Here is a 15,940-nt window from a genome sequence, read left to right on the forward strand (position 1 = left end):
GGGCTCTGCCGTTTAAAACAACCTCCTCGCCCGCTCATTGGCGCGGCGCCTCATGAATATTAAGCGCGGCCGCGCGGCGGTTGGCCGGCGCGGGTGAGGTCATTCATTCAAAAAGAGCGCCCGCCGGGGGGACCGGGCAGCGCGGCGAGCGCGCGCCCCGCGGAGCCCCCGCCACGTGCGGCGGAGCGAGACCCCCGGGGAACCCCGGCACCGAGCGGGGACACCGGGCGGGCACCGCGGGGTCCGGCTGCGCCAGCCCCACCGACAGCGCCGCGGGACCAGGGGCAGCCCCGGCAGCGCTCCCGGGGGCGGGCGGGACCCCCCGGCCGACAGCAGCCCGTTATTGCTGCTTGCTGCCCTAAAGCCGTAAGGGGCGGTTCCGGTTGCAGTGCACTGTTTGCGAAGCCGGCTACTACTGCGCGTAGTGGAACCGAGCCCAAAATAAACTCTGCTGACAGTCCCAACACACAACGGGTGGAGAAGGAACTACAGAGCAAGAAACTGCGAGTTTGTGTGGGGAGGAGCAGAACTTTACCCACTCGTTCATCAAATCAAGAATCCATTTGAATTACTAGTTCTTACACACTTTTACAGTTTGTTTGGTATTAACTTTCCAGGATTTGCTTGTTATTAAAGAGGCTGGCTGCATACAGGGAAATCTGTTAAGTGCGCGCTGCTGACTGAAACCAGCCCAGTGTGACTCTAGGGCTCCTCTGGCTCTCTGCAAAGAGCTGTTTCCTACAGGGCGGCTGCCAAATGGTTAAACTGGTATTCGTGGCTGACCACAATTGGTGGTTGGCTCGGAAAAAAGAGCTGTTATTTTTAAGGATGGGGCGGTAAGACTCAGAAACCACCCCATACTGTTACGGGCTGTTGGTAACTGCCGCCCTGTTATGATAGCCAGAAGAAACAGTTGCCCTCTTTAAGGAACAGATAGTGAAAAGCAGCCTCCACCCTGGGCTGAGGCGCTGTCAGGCAGCCGGCTTCACCAGATACCGCCCTGTGGAAGCGCTTGTGGCTATAACAACATATGGTCACAGGTTGCCTTTGCCGGAAGAGATCAAAACAACACCACTGATGAGACACACGAGAGTGCCAGCCTCCTGCTGACAGATCCACTGGGAGGCACGCAGAATTCCACGCAGGGTTTCAGCCAAAGTCCTGCCTGGATTTCTCCCTTAGGGTAAATCTCTAGCAAGCACCCAATCCAACTGTTGGCCCATGTACATTATATGCTTATAGAGACCTTACAGCCATGTCCTTGGGCTTTTCAAAGCACATATGATAAAATCGGTCTTACTAGCCTCTTGCCCTATTTCTGCCTTCTCAAACCAAAAGTATAAAACAAGGGGTTAGTTCATAAACATTAATGAGGTTACCTGAGGGACTGTATTCTGTAGCATCATCATAAAATAAGACAAGCAATACTACTGCAGGAAAATCTCTTTGTAGCTGACAAACATCCGTTTCACCTATTTTTAGGGATACTTTCAAGTGTTCCAAACTAGTTGAATAATTAAGGCTTTTTTTTTTTCTTGGCTCTTGAGTTGCACAATTTTTTATTCTGGAGCACTTTCTTCCTCAAACCACAATGTCACCCTCCAGAGTGACAAGCAGAGAGCATTACTAAGGGGATGGCCAGGCAGTTCAGGGGATGGAGCTGGCTTAGGATAGACACCTGGCAGTGAACATGCTATCCCACAGTCATCTCCAGATCATCCCCCTGAGTTCTCATCAGCCAAAGGAAACATCCCCTAAGACACTTGTTCTAGGAAGGCCAGGAAAGTTTTGACAGCTGGCCAAGGGGCAAAGGAGATATTTTGGTAGCTGAGACACAGCTGGGTTGGAGGTTTTATCCTAGCACTTGCAGCATGCTTTTGAAAGCAGAGGAGGGCTGAGTAGCAAATGGGTGAGCATAACCCCCAGAGGGAAAGCTTCTACTCACCCCCAGAACTACCACTGCTGCAATTCTCCTGTGGTGCCCTGAGCTCCCCACACTGCACCTGGCCCTGTGTCAGGGCCCTCTCCTGCTGTGCACCCAGAAAACCACACACAAATTGGCTGAGCAAATCTAACCCTTTACTGCAACCTCTGGCAGTTCCCCTTCCTCATGCAGCTCACCTCTCCTCTCCTGACCCCTTTTGGAGACAAGGCAGCTCACTAACCCAGTAAAGAGGAAACAAAGCCTAAAATTCTACCTCCTTTTATGCTGGGTTAGCTTTCTTCTGGATTAGTGGACTGAACCAGTGTACCAAGGAGTGAGGTGACTACCAGAGCCAAGGCAAAGAAAGGAGTGTGCAGAAGGATACAGCCAGCAGCAGAGACACTCCCAAGTGGGGGTTTGGTAAATTTTAGGGAGTTTGGGGGTTGTTTTGGTGTTTGGGTTTTTTTAACATTACGTATTACCATGAATTTAACTATAGGAAGCATAAGAAAAAAAACACAACTTAAAGAAACTTTAGGATGCCTGGCTTTTGGCACAGCAGGCAGCAATGTTTGCACTGATATAGGAGAGCTCAATACATAATTCTGTTCCTTCCCTTCAGAAAGTCCTGACCTGATCCCCACCAGGCAGGATTATTTTGCAAACACATACTACATTTTTAAGCAACTGTCAGCCATACCCTACATCCCACCGCAGGGACCCAGGTCAGTCAGTACCTTGAATATAAGGACTGAGGCCTAAAATGTTGGCCAAGGTCCCATAGCTAGCAGACAGCTCCCAATACTTGTAGTATTTCTAGAAGATGGATGGCAAGGACCTGTCCCAGGCAGAGTCACCAAACACTGAAGGCTTCTGGCCCACGTACACCATGTTGGTGCTGTCCACGAAACAGCAGAGATACAAGCAGCTGAGTCCATGCTGTTACCTGCCAAGATGAAGCAGTACCTTCTCTTCCACTGGAGATGATGGAACAGGGAGACAGCTGTGAAAAAATCTGGAGCCACTGAGGACCCCTCCAACAAATCACCAGACTACATAAACATACTTTAAATTCAGTAAAGTCATCCACAAATGAAATTGCCTTCTTCTGCTCCATGTAATTGCCTGAAGTCTAGAGCAAGTTCACATATTACTCAGTCAACAGCCACATCTCATCTGAACATCAGTGACAGCTTGGTGGGATTGGCCTTGTGACAGCTCCTTCCATCTTCTGTTGTGCCAGAGGGCAGCAAATTAAGGCCCACCGTGTACTTAAGCTACTCAGAAATACAAGTGCTGAAAAGGACCAGAGCTGTAAGTGCTTTGTGGAACACTGATCGCTGATCAGCTCCACAGCTCATCCAGCCATTCTCACAAGGTTCTTCCACCCTCTCATTCCCATCGGGGAGCCCATGAATGCCGGGGAAGGATCATGGAGGACAGCAACCCTGTTAAAGATTAATCCCCAAGACCTTTAACAAGCTTCCCAGTATGAATCCAGATTGTCTCGATGTGGAAAGTTAGCCTGACGTTAACCTGTGCTCGAGCTTTTGCTAATTGCACTGTGCCACACCTGGCACCTGGAAGAGTTGATGTGATGTCTTTACTGGGCTTGTCCAATATTGGTCAGAGCATGTTGTGCTTGCTGTGTAGGACATCTTCCCCATGGGCAGCATCAACTACTAGTAGCTAGGAAGAAGCTGGTGTGACTTCACACATTGAAATTGTAAGGCATCTCAGTGAATTGGAAATACACCAGTCACAGAAAAATTATTTGGGCCTTCAATACAGTGATATCTCCAAAATGAGCTATTGTGCTGAAAAGCTTCCCAAACATACACCATAATTTCCAGGAGGAATAAAATTTGCCTGGTTCCTATTTTGGAGGAGCGGCTCAAATACACAGCGCATTGTCAAAGCAGTTCCCTTACTGAGGGACTTCTTGGGCACAGATTTGTCAGCATTTCTGGGAATAGCCACATAAGCTCCTCTGGTCTGCAGCATACATGCTTAGATATGTGCTATTTCAGCCCATCAGCCTTCATTTTTCAGTGCTGATACCTGAATTTCCACCTTTTTTTATATATCAGCTGATACAGGTATCAGAAAGCCAAGAAAGTTTGCAGGGGCAAATAGCTGCAATGAGGTATTGGATACCAATACAGCATCAGTCCATTTGCTCTTTGCCCACCTTTGGAATATGTTGAGCCCTTGATTCTGGTGTTAAATCAGAAGCACCTATGCTGTTGTGCTCCTGACCATAGCACTGGGGAGCTTATTCAAGGCAAGGAGTAGAGGAGCCTTCAAGAAATCTCACAGGAAAGCTGATGCAGTCCTTCTGAGATAAAAAGTAATTTTCTGAGGCCTTCTAGGCCACAGAATGCCATGGGTCACAGAAAAAAATAGAAGCATCCCAAGAAGAAACACACTTGCTGTTCGCAGGGTGAGGAAGTTCCAGAAAACATTTGTGAAAAATATTCAGCTCTCTCAGGCCTGCAGCTTGGTTCCCATTAGATGTTGCTTCAAGCAACCTGGACATCCAACATCAGCACACCAAAGATGTGCTCACAGCCCTGGCAGACACACCACGTCAGGGACATCCCCTCTGTCACCAGGGTTTAGCACAAGGCACAAGGCAGGGGCCAGCACAGGGCACCCTCCACTAGCCCCACTGGGATGGTCACAGACAGCTGAGCTCCCTCTCAGCAGCCCTGTGAGACTGTCCTGGCCTGGCCACAGCAATCCACATCAGCAGAGCTATCAAACCATCCTGCCCTCAGCCAGTCGTTCCGTTGTGGTCACTGAGCTGCAGCTCCAGCAGGATAATTGTAACTGCACTTGGGCTTCCACTTCTATCTTCATTGCATCTCTTCAACACTCGGCCAAAATCCTCTAGTGGAGACTTGACCCGAATGAAAAGGCTGATATAAATACATCCGTGGGGTTCTGCCAGCAATTAGGAGTAAGGATGGGGGAAAATCCCTCCTAGGAATCGAACAAAGCCAAGAAACCTTTTTAAGCAGAACCAGCCTATCAGAGTGACAGAGTTGACATTTAAGGTTGGATGGACAATAGCGACATGAAAAGTGTTAAATGACCTGTTTATCTCACCAGCATATTCATTAGGCTAGTTAGGGGGCTATTTCAAAAGCCTTCAGTGTGGACCTGGCTTCTCCCACCACTGACCTTCTGTGCTAACGTGCAATGGAGATGAAGAGGCTCAATTAACCCTTCTCTAACTGGTACAGTCAAACGCTGATTGAAGAGGTTTCATTTACAAGTCCAAGTTTTTTATTTTATTTTTAAATCAAGAGTTTCACTTCAGTGAAATGAGAAGGAATCCCTCCATACAAAACCCTCCTAGGCTTACAACACTTGGGATTTCCACACATGGATTTTCTGATGCCCACAGTCTGAGGCTGAATTCCAAGTCCTCTAACTATAATAAAATATTTGTAATTGCTCACTGGGATCTCAGCCAGTTAGAATATTTCCTCTTTAACCTATGAAACAAAAAGAATTATCTTAAATACACGCTGAAAGTAGAAAATAAAATTAGCAATGGTGTTTAAGGAGCTTGGCAGCATGCAAGTTCAGAGAGACAGAGGTTAATCTGTTCCCAATTCAACTATGAGAAACCTTATGTTCCAACAATTAAAATATTAGTATAAATGACCAGGTGACCCCCCAAATTCCCTAATGGAGTGGCACAGGCTGTTATCCCCTGTAGCCATATCCCATTAAGCTGACACCTCTGCAGGAGTAGGATACACTCTCAGTTGCACACGCAAAATTAATTATTGTCAAATGCACTTCATGGGGACTGAGGTGAGAAATACAAGTTAAAATAATTGACAGTCATACTAGGCAGCAGTTCAAAACCTCCTTGCAGTATAACCACAGGCAAGATAAACAGAAACTCACGGTTACCTTCACAGGTGGCTTCCCCTGTGTCTTGTCACATTGTCCACATTCCTCTTGGGGCTTTTTCCTTCCTTTTCTTTCTCCTCTCCCTGTTTTTGCCTCTCTTCACACCTTGGCCCTGGCTCTTTCCCAGCACATGCTGCCAGGATGCCCAGGGGGTGGCAGGCAGGCAATTTGCCCCTGCACACCTGCTCCACGAGATTTGCCACCGCAGTACAGCACCTCCTACGCTTCCAGCCTCCTGGAAATGGTGTGCCCCTGCATGCTGCCTCCTTACATTCCTGGCTCGTCTCTGCTCCCTCATCTAACACATCCCTCCTGCCACAACACTCTTTCTTCAGGCGTCTCCTTCCATGCTCAGCTACCACAGGGCCATCTGCTTTCATGTATTTTCTTTTTAAAGATGCACTATCCCAAACCTTGTAAACCCTAAGCGACCTGGAATGGGAGCAATGAGCAACAACACTCAGCTTCAGAGGGGTCTTTCTGCTTCTGCTTCACACGCACAGAACTACACAAAAAAGAAAAAAAAAAGGGGGGGGGCATTTAATAAATGCAAATAAATAAATAAATTAAATAAAATAAAAGCACATTTATACATTTATCTACCTACCCCACTAAGCCAAAAACCAAAAGTAGAAAGACAGGACAACTGGAAACAACCTCTTCAAGTTTCCCATAGCCTTCAGAGAAGGTGGAATCGAGATGCAATTTTAAAGGAGAAGATTGTAAGTGTTTCCCTTGCACTTTAATTGGCAAGTAATCAAGACCACATTCAATGCAACACAAGTTCTTGCAATCACGCTGTGACAGCAGACCAAGAAACTCTATTAAGAATCCAATGCAATTACAACCCAACAGCAGTCCAGCAAAGGCTGGATATAAAGGGAGGCATGACCCCACATTAGAAAGAAGTCGGTGATGATACAGCTAAGGTGTAGTTCAGACACCACGGATGTGACACTAAACGAAGCAATCAGGACGTCTGGCACTGGAACAAGAAAGCTGCACTGGATACTTATTTCACAGTCCTGAATTGTTGCTGGAAGGAGAGTTGCTTTCAGATCACTAAGTAACTGTTCCCAAAGCCAGGAATACCTGCTCCCACTCCACACCCAGCAGTATCTGCACTCCAGTGTGCATCCTTTCCCCTCTGGCCATCCTGCCACTGTCCACACTTCCAAACAGGACCATGGCAGCACACAGCACACTGACAAAGTGATGCTCCAAAACCACTCACATTCAGATGAATGAAAGAGGAAAATGTTCTCCAATAAGCACAACCTTGGTGCTACTCTATCTCACAACACATGTCTGAATGAAGCTTTGAGTCTGGCCATGGTTCGCAACTTATCAAGACAGGCTCCTGTCTCCAGTGTCACAGTGAGACAGGGAGTGACGTACAAAATCCTTGGCTAGAGAGAAGGAAAGATGAGTTTTCTCCACAGGAGCTGTGAGCTGAGTGCTTGGTCTCTTCCCCACCCAGTCAGGCTGCCCAGCAATCAGCTGCAGGGCTGCTTTGCACAGTCCAGCTTCTCCAGCTGGCCTCTGAAGGTCTGGGTGTAGGAAAACACAGAGAGCACTGGGTGATTCCAGCCAGGTGGGGAAACACACTGCTAGCACAACAGGCCTTTAGGAAGGGTTAAAATCTAATTCTCAGAAAAGACATGAACAGCATAGGTGCTACAAAGGGGGAGGGGAAAGCAGCTTTTCTTGATCTATCACCTGCCCTACACTGCTGGGACTTAAGATCTCCAAAACTGACTGTAATGCTAGGAAAAGAATACATTACCCATATGCATGTAGATGCAGGAGAAATAAAGGAAAAAATGTGAATTGAAGTCATAAGTGTTTACAGTTTAGGGGAATATTTAATTGGTTGTAAAAAAAGTGACACTGCACAGGATGAGTCTTGCCTTCAGAGGATCCAGTGGAGCTTCAGTTAAAAAAGGAAGGCGAAAAACTGGCTCAGGAAACTGCTCAAAGCCCCTTAAGCTTTCCCCACTCTTCCCCATGACCTCTCTGTCTCTATACTTTTTTTTTTCTCTTCTTATAAATCTGTTCAGATAATATTGTTTCCTTTTTGGTATCAGTTTTGTGCCATCACTTCACCATAGCAACAGACAGCAAACAGCAGTTCCAACAACTGAAGTTGTTGGCTTACTCAGGTAGGCTCTCCTGCTGCAGCAGCCATGAGTGACTCCCTGCTTTTGCAAAAACAATTAGTTGCATAATTCCAGGTTTATTTCCACTAGAAGGGAACACACACAATCAACTAAATGCCACCAATTAAACTATCAATAAGACAGGGATATTTTCAGTGGTGCACTTGTATACAGCTACACTGTTATGGCAGCTCGGCAGGCTGATTTTAGAGTAACTAGCTCAGGTTCTGGAGATAGACACGGCCACAAACCCCCCAGCTGCCCATCCTGGGCAGTGCCCCTGCAGAGACCTCTGTGCTGGCACAGGCCACCCTGCCAGCAAGGCCTGAGGTACCAGGGGCTGGGGCTGAGGCTTTGTGAAAGATCAAAAGTGCAGGTGCTTCCCAAGCAGCGCCCGGCGGTGGGAAGGGATCCGAGCTGAGACGCTGCAGCAAAAACTGAAGCACGTGAGGCTCAAACTTGATGCTGGACCATGCAGGTGTTTTGGCAGAGCAGCAGGAAGATAAAGAGGTGAACAGGATGATGAAGGAGAGGAAGGGAAGTTTTGCAAGGCACAGTTGGGGCTCACATGAATATCTTTACATCACTGAAAAGCACAGCAAAGTCATAAACTGTGACAAGGTACCTAACTCAGTTTGCTACCGACAAGTGCTTACATTGATCCTTGATGATGTTGAAGGAACAATTGTTTTGGGGAGAAATTTAATAATAAAGGGTGTAGATTTCTGCCAAGTGTTCCTGAATTCTTCTTGCTTTACATTCATTGGACATCATGTTTTGTTAACACATTTGATTCCTGTTTTGCTTAGGAGTGTAGGAACATTACAGTGAATGAATAAAAATATATATTTACAGTGAAAATGTTTTTAAAATTGTTTCTTTTATGCACATTCTTTTTAGAGACACACATATGTACACAAGATACATTAAGAATCACTTTAAAGGAAGATTAACTTCCCCCCAAAAATGGTGCAATTCAAATTTTCTTTTAGGTTTGTTAACCCATTTTAGGTTTAAAAGACCTTGTCTATTGAGATTGGAGAGTGTGTTGTATATCTATAATTAACTTTTTTGTTAACTACAACTTCTCATATCAAGACAAGTGTTTGATAAAATCCCTCCAAATATCTCAGATGTCTGCTTTTCCCCAACTAAAATAAGATGCTTTTCAAAGAAAAACAGCTTCAATGACAAAAGAAAAACAAACATATTGAAAATATTAAAGCAAAATAAAAATAAAAAAATCTGCCAAACTTCCTTCCCAGTATCATCAGTGACAACACACTTTCAGGATAGCAGCAGCAGCCTAGTGTGGCATTTAAGAATATCCAAATAGCTTAGACCTTTCACAGCCCCTGCTGTTCTTTGATTTATAAACTAATATCCAAATCCTGACCTCCAGATACAAAACCCCACTGAATTCACTAGAATTTCACATATGAAGTTCAGGACAGAATTCACCTTTGAGCTGCTTAATTTTAATTGGCCCATAGTATGTTTGCTGCTGGGAGATGTTTTTTTCCCACCACTACACAAACTAGGAAGATAAAAATTTAGTAACTAAAAATGTTTTCCAGAATCCTACTTTCCTAAGGAAAAAAAAAAAAAATTATAATTATACGTGAATGGCAGAGTTATTTGATCTTACTGTGAACATGGTAACTGTAGTGTCTGGGTTATCTTGTGTTCTTTCTGTCCTTCCATCAGCTCCCTTGTTTTCCATGTGGCTGCTTGTGTACTTACAATTGTGTCTGGTTATCATTTGCTGAACATGACTGTTTTGCACTCAGACTTATTCCCAGCATGAAAATTATTTGAAAATGGGTGGAAGAGAGAAACACAGCCATCACTTGAGAAACCCACACAGCAGAGTGCTCAAAGGCTTCTTTTCAGATTTTCTTTCCATGCCAAGAAAAGGCATTGTTACAAAGACAAGTGTGTTACAACAGGAAAATCATATGGGATGCAAAATTAAAATCTCAGTCACAGGTGAAGAATCAAGGCAGTAGAGGAGTGCATACACAGAACTGCTCTCTTCTCCCTGCCTCCTAGGAAAAGCTGGCAGTGCCTCGTCCCTGCAGAGGCGATGCTGGCGATGCCCAGTGCCCACGGCAGGGCAGGGAAGCCCCCTCCCAGCACCGTGTCCTCCCTTGGCTCTGCTCAGAGCACTGACTCCCCAGTCACAGTCAGCTCCAGCGCCCCGAGGTCCCCCAGCCTGGGTCCTGCTCCTCTCCAGCCAAGCTATCTCCATCTGACCCTCTGCTCTCTCCCAGCTCCTGGAATTGCTCAGGGGGGCAGACTCACCCACAGCAGGGGCAGCAAGCGGGACAGGTCACCCTCCCAGCCCCAGCGGAGAGCTCTGCCAGCACAGCCAGGCCCTGGAGCCCACCAGAGGAACAGGGGACTTCCTGATGCCCTGATGATGCCCTGAGGCAGCGTGGCCACACTGGCAGGATTCTGCAGCACAACCAGCAGGACTCCTCTGCTGTGTTAGGGTTTCTTCAGGGGAGCACAGGGCTGGCACCTACGCTCAGCCAAGGGTTTGAATTGTGCCTGGTGACAATTTAAGTCACACTGGTCAAGCCAGTGCACATCCAGCTAGAAATCAGGTGGGATTTCTCCATGCACAGAGCACTCTGTATTTCTGAATGGCAGGTTATGCTCCTCAAGTTCCTCTACTTCCAGCTACTAAGCATTTCTTCCCTCTTGTAGCAATCCTGGCCAACAACCCCCACTACTACTTACCCTCTTTGAATAATCACACCCTTACAGTACCTCTCACAGCCTAATGTTTTACAATGAAATCTGAGAAGCTCTGAATAATCCTAATAGCAGTTAGGCAGCAGCGCTCGCACAATTATGATATAAAAGGTAAGTGTGCTCCCACCAGCTCTCCATTTAAATTTATAGTGATTGGTTCCATACAGTAACATGGTAAATGAAAAACATCCCCCAGCCTTCATTTAAGAGGTTTATAGTAAATAAAAAAACGCTGAGGGTTGTGTGTTGGCATCCAGCCTGGCAGCTCTCCGTGCAGGAAGGGGATTCAGGCTCCTTTTCCTAGGCACACATAAAATGCCGGGTGATGTACGGCTCTGCTCCACCAGGAGTGTGGCTGCAGCAAAAGCCTGAGGAAGTCAGGCTGCTGCCCTAAGGAAACCTCCTCTGCAAGCCTAGGCTGGGAGGGCAAAGGCAGAAATCCCCTGTGCTGTCCTGTGACCTGCTCTCCAGAGACATTCCAGCACCTCTCCAGGGTTTGGTGATGAAGCCTTTCCCAGCCATGAGGCAGAATGGAGTTCCCTGATTAATTCAGTACACAGGGCCCTGATCACATTGAACAAGGGCTGGCAACTGTCAGATGTGTCAAGTGCTGACTAAATTTTTTTTTACAAGGAACACAGACCTGGAAGATTTTTAAACTTTCTCCAGAGACCAAAGACTGCTCTGTTGTTCGGAGCTTAGACTGCAGGGAAAACAGGTCTTCACACACGAGAATTTAATTTCAGTACCTTCACTAGTACCTTTAGAAAATGCAGCTTGGGTCTGACCCTCACTCTTACAATTAACTTGCACAAGATCCTGTGCAAGTTAATTAGAAGAAAGGTGTAATTCTGCTACATAAAGCCAAGCATTTGGGGGATACTCAACCCTATCCTGCTATGAAGCACATCAGTCCTGGGTGAAAACACCAAGGTACCTGCTCCTCTGTGCTCCTCCTGCCTGAGGCCACCCTGGCAGCCTGCAGGTCCCCTGTGCCCCTCAGCACCAGACCCCACACCCCAGCTTTGGAGTAAGAACAGCCAGCACAGCCACACAGTGAGAAGTGTCCACTGCTGCTCTGCTCTGACCAGCTCCAAGAAGGGTTCTGCAGCCCAGCCAACCAGTACAGCAGGCACCAGAGAGGCTGCCATCATCTTTACACTCCCAATATCACCTGTGCACTGATTCTATGGTGCCCAAAACTTCCTTCCTTACCATGAGCCTGCATTGCTTCTCCTGGTGAGGAAGGGCAGATCCTTCAGGCTTTCACACCTTCATCAAGCTGCTTCTACAACAGTGCTCAACACCCTCGCACTGCTGCCAGTGTCCTGACACTGTTTTTCCCTCATGTCCCTCTCCATCCATTTCATCCTTAAAAAAAGTAAATGAAAGAAGACACTGCTGGCTGAGCCTCAGCCCCACACAGCCCATAGCACTGACAGGTCCCTGCTGTGAGACTGCTCTGCCCCAGAGCTGCTGGACACAGCGCACCCTGACCTGTCCCCATCACCCTGGTTCAGCCCCCCCGTTGCACACCCACATAAGGGATATTGTCTGCCTCTAATTTGCTGGGATTTCACACCAATAAATGAATGCCAATGTTTGTATGAAGGGTGAAAGCCACCAGCCGTGCAACCTCCACTGTCAGACTGCAGCTCCTGGCCCAGCTGCGTGTGACCGGCATCTACCTTGCAATCCCTCCATTATTGTACCCCAAGGCTCACCCTGTACTTAAGGAAACTCTCCCCTCTCTACAAGAGGACACAAAGCAGAACCAGACCAGTTTGCATTTCTCAAGGCACACTGGGAAGTCAGTGGTGAAGGAAGGGCTGTGCAGAGCTGCCTCAGTAAATCCCTCAGGAGGAGAAGTTACTGTGCCCCTTCCCCCAGCTCCGAGGCTTCACACCCCAGCAGCGTGCTCCCGGTCTGCCTTGCACATCTGCTGAACTAGGGTAAAACCAGACACTGCAGAGCTGTGATTGATGTCACCAGGCTAAGGCACTGCTGGAGAGGTCCCTCCCTGCTGCAGGAGAAATCCTCTGCACTCTTCTCTCTCTCTGCTCACACATCCTGCCCCTGTGATCACGGCACAGTCAGAGGCGCAGCCTCTTACAAGACTGCCACCTCTTCTCCTCAGACTCTTGCAGTGCCCAAAGTCCCAAAGCTTGTGGCTACTGTGCCACCCTATAAAGGCAGAGGAAGGGCTCGGGCATCCCTGACAGAGTACCTTCCCTCAGTACCCCCCAGTCACGGTGCTTTGGAGCAGCAGAGGCAGCTTTACCTTCCATGAGCACTATGTGAAGAGCTCCAGCAGAGCTGGCAGCCAGCTTGCCGGCAAGAAGAGTTAACTCGTGGAAGGAGGCACAGGAATAAAAGGCCTTCCTTTCTCTGTTTGTCAGGCAACAGGTCACACAGGCTTGCAGACAGATCCCAAAGCCTGTCTCTACTCTCACATTTCCTCTCTTCCTTTCTCTGACGCTTTCCTGACATATCTTCTTGTGCACTTTGCTCAGCTTTTGAAGTAACACTCCTCCCTGCTTGTTCTCCTTCCCACTCCTTGTCACTGAAGTCCTGCTGCTGTCATCACACTCCCATCAGACTTCTCCTTTCAACTGTGCGTTTCCACGCTGTCTCTCCCAACTGTCACACACGCTTCTGGTTCAAACATCTGTTCCTCCCCCTCCCAGGGAAGCTGCTCCAAAACAAGCTGCTTTCTGTCTGAATGGCAGGGAGGATACGTTTGGTTGTACATGTGGCACTACACGACCATCCTGCTGCCAAGTGAAAGGCTCCTCTTCTGTGATTTGGTCACATCAGTTCCCAGGGCTACAGGCTTAGGACCTCCTTCTTCTGCCAGGAAGAAGAGTGGGAAGCCTGTTTCTTACACCTCACAGCCTGGTTACTCAGGGCTCAGCCTCTGCTCTGCAGCAAAGCAAAGGAAGGGGAAGCTTGCTGCCCTGCCCAGAGGGAAGGTCTGCATGACCACTCTCTGTGACAGCTAAAGGGATGCCCATGCAAGAACGGCTCAGCCCAGTGGGGCACCCAGAGGCCAGCAAGGAACTGACAAATTACAGGAGCATTGTGGCTGCCCAGTGCCAGCTGGTGCTGCCTGGTGATCTCAAAGGTCTTGCAGCTGAGTCTCAGGCCAGTTCCAAACTCAAAGCAGGATTTATCCAGGCAGCATGGCCAGCAGGGTGTCCTGCACAGCCTCCCAGTGCCATGGGGCTCAGAGGCAGAGCACATCTCCAGGCCTGTGCAGAGGCCACAGCAGCCCCACTGCCTGCACACCCAGCTCTGCTGGCAGCCTTGGACTGCCCAGCCTCACTGACACCCTCAGGGAAGAGAACAAGTGGTCTCTGGCCTGATACTTGCTCTGTCCCCATGCGCTGGCTGCAGGCAAGGCCCCAAAACAGGTGTCAGAACTTAGAGAAGAAGGTGCAGAGAGGTTTTATCAGCATTGATAAGTTCTGCCCATTGTGAAGAAACAGAAATGTAGTTTCTATTCTATTCCCTCTTCAGCTGCTTATAAGTTTTTCAAACAGATTCCTATTCAGGGTGAAATGTTCGGTGCTTGGTCTCAGATCAGAGATGATTTCTTTTATTTTCCCCTACAGGAACTGTGAGCAAAATACTAAATGGAGTAGATTTGGAGTTTGGGGAGCATGAGCAATCAGATATTTCCCCCTTGTTCCCTCTGATACCATATGTTCCAGTTGGAAATTTTACACTTGCAGACTGGTAACTCGTAAATGGTGGAGATGATAGACTTCAAATGTTCTCATTGAGAGGCAGAAAACAAACCCAGATTTAACAAAATAATTGGTTCAATACTGTTAAGATGAGTTTAAAGAATTCTGATAATGCTTTTTCCTTCCGTCATGTCCCAGGAGAGACACGTACACACATTCTATTTCAATCTCTCTGCTATAATTTTAAGGATAGCTGACAAGAGGTGATCTTTGTTAAGATGTATCTATTTGCTTTGAAATCCAAAGAAGTTCAGCATTTCCAGGCTGCCAGAAATCACAGACTTATTATTTAAGGAACTTTTGAGCTGTGCTGTCAAACCCATCAGAAGTCTGTACACTGAGCAGCTCCCATTCAATGCATTTTCATGCTCATTTACAAATTCTACAGTGGAATTGCTTGAAGCTTTATTCCCCTCAATTTGAAACTCACTTAAAACTAAAGCCAGGGAACCCCAACGTTCTTGTAAAGGCACATTTGGAAACCCAGCCTTACAGGAGGCTATATTGACACCTATATTGTCAGCTAGGTCACTTCAAATGCCACAGTCTAGCTGACTTTTTTACTGCAAAGTCAGGCCTGCAAATCCCAGGTGAGCTTTGGATAACCTGTTAATACCCTGCATGTTGGTATAAATGCAGAAGTTACCAGACACTCAACGAGCTTTGAGCACTGACAGTTCCTGATCACAAGTGCTCTGTCACGCTCAGATCCATGCAGGCACCACATCCAGAGAGGATCATGTACATTATCTTTTCCAGGGGCCAGGTTTGCTAAGGGAGACAATACCCCTGTTTCCCACTGCACAGCACAGATGTCCTTTTGTATGTGACTGGGGAGACACTGAGCAGCTGCCCAGCCCATCCTGCTTCCCCCACTCACAGCCCAGAGAGGCACTGCTGACAGCCCACGTGTATTTAACAACTTGGGCAGCACCAAAACAGCCCAGCACACTGTGGCATAGTAAAACAGAACACAAAAATCACCCTGTTTGGGCAAAGAAGTCTCCTGAGCTGGAACTCACCACACACCAGGGCTGGCAGACCATCCAGGAGGCAGGTGATGGCTCTCTTCCAATCCCACTGACCAAAGTGACCCAGCAGCCACCTGGAACACAGCAAGAGATGAAATCTCTGGCAAGCAGCTCCCCGCCTGTTCTCTGCCTCCACAGCATCTGGCACCAGCTACTTTCACCACGAGCTCCTGATCTCTTTGATCTCCCAGATAGTTATGTACCTTAATGATTCATGATTGTTACTTGAGTGCCACCTGCAAGCAGGGAAGCTCCACACCGGCCTGCAAAGGTCATGGGATAGCTGTGGGCTCACCTCCCAGCCCCTCCTCACACCAGCCTCACAGCATGGTAATTCTATTAAGTGCTATGGAATTAATCATGATTTATGCCAGTTGAAAGGGGACA

At 47.7% G+C, this 15,940-nt stretch overlaps 1 long non-coding RNA gene across 1 annotated transcript; it reads right to left on the bottom strand.

The window, feature by feature from the left end:
* Positions 1-5,291: 5,291 nt before the first annotated feature.
* Positions 5,292-15,838, bottom strand: LOC121363240. Its single transcript, XR_005956658.1, has 3 exons — positions 15,545-15,838; positions 5,855-6,359; positions 5,292-5,427 (listed from the first exon to the last, which is right to left on the bottom strand). It is a non-coding gene; the product is annotated as an uncharacterized LOC121363240 (long non-coding RNA).
* Positions 15,839-15,940: the final 102 nt, after the last annotated feature.

This window comes from Pyrgilauda ruficollis, unplaced genomic scaffold (assembly GCF_017590135.1).
Source record: "Pyrgilauda ruficollis isolate IOZ18807 unplaced genomic scaffold, ASM1759013v1 scaffold7, whole genome shotgun sequence".
NCBI lineage: Eukaryota > Metazoa > Chordata > Aves > Passeriformes > Passeridae > Pyrgilauda > Pyrgilauda ruficollis.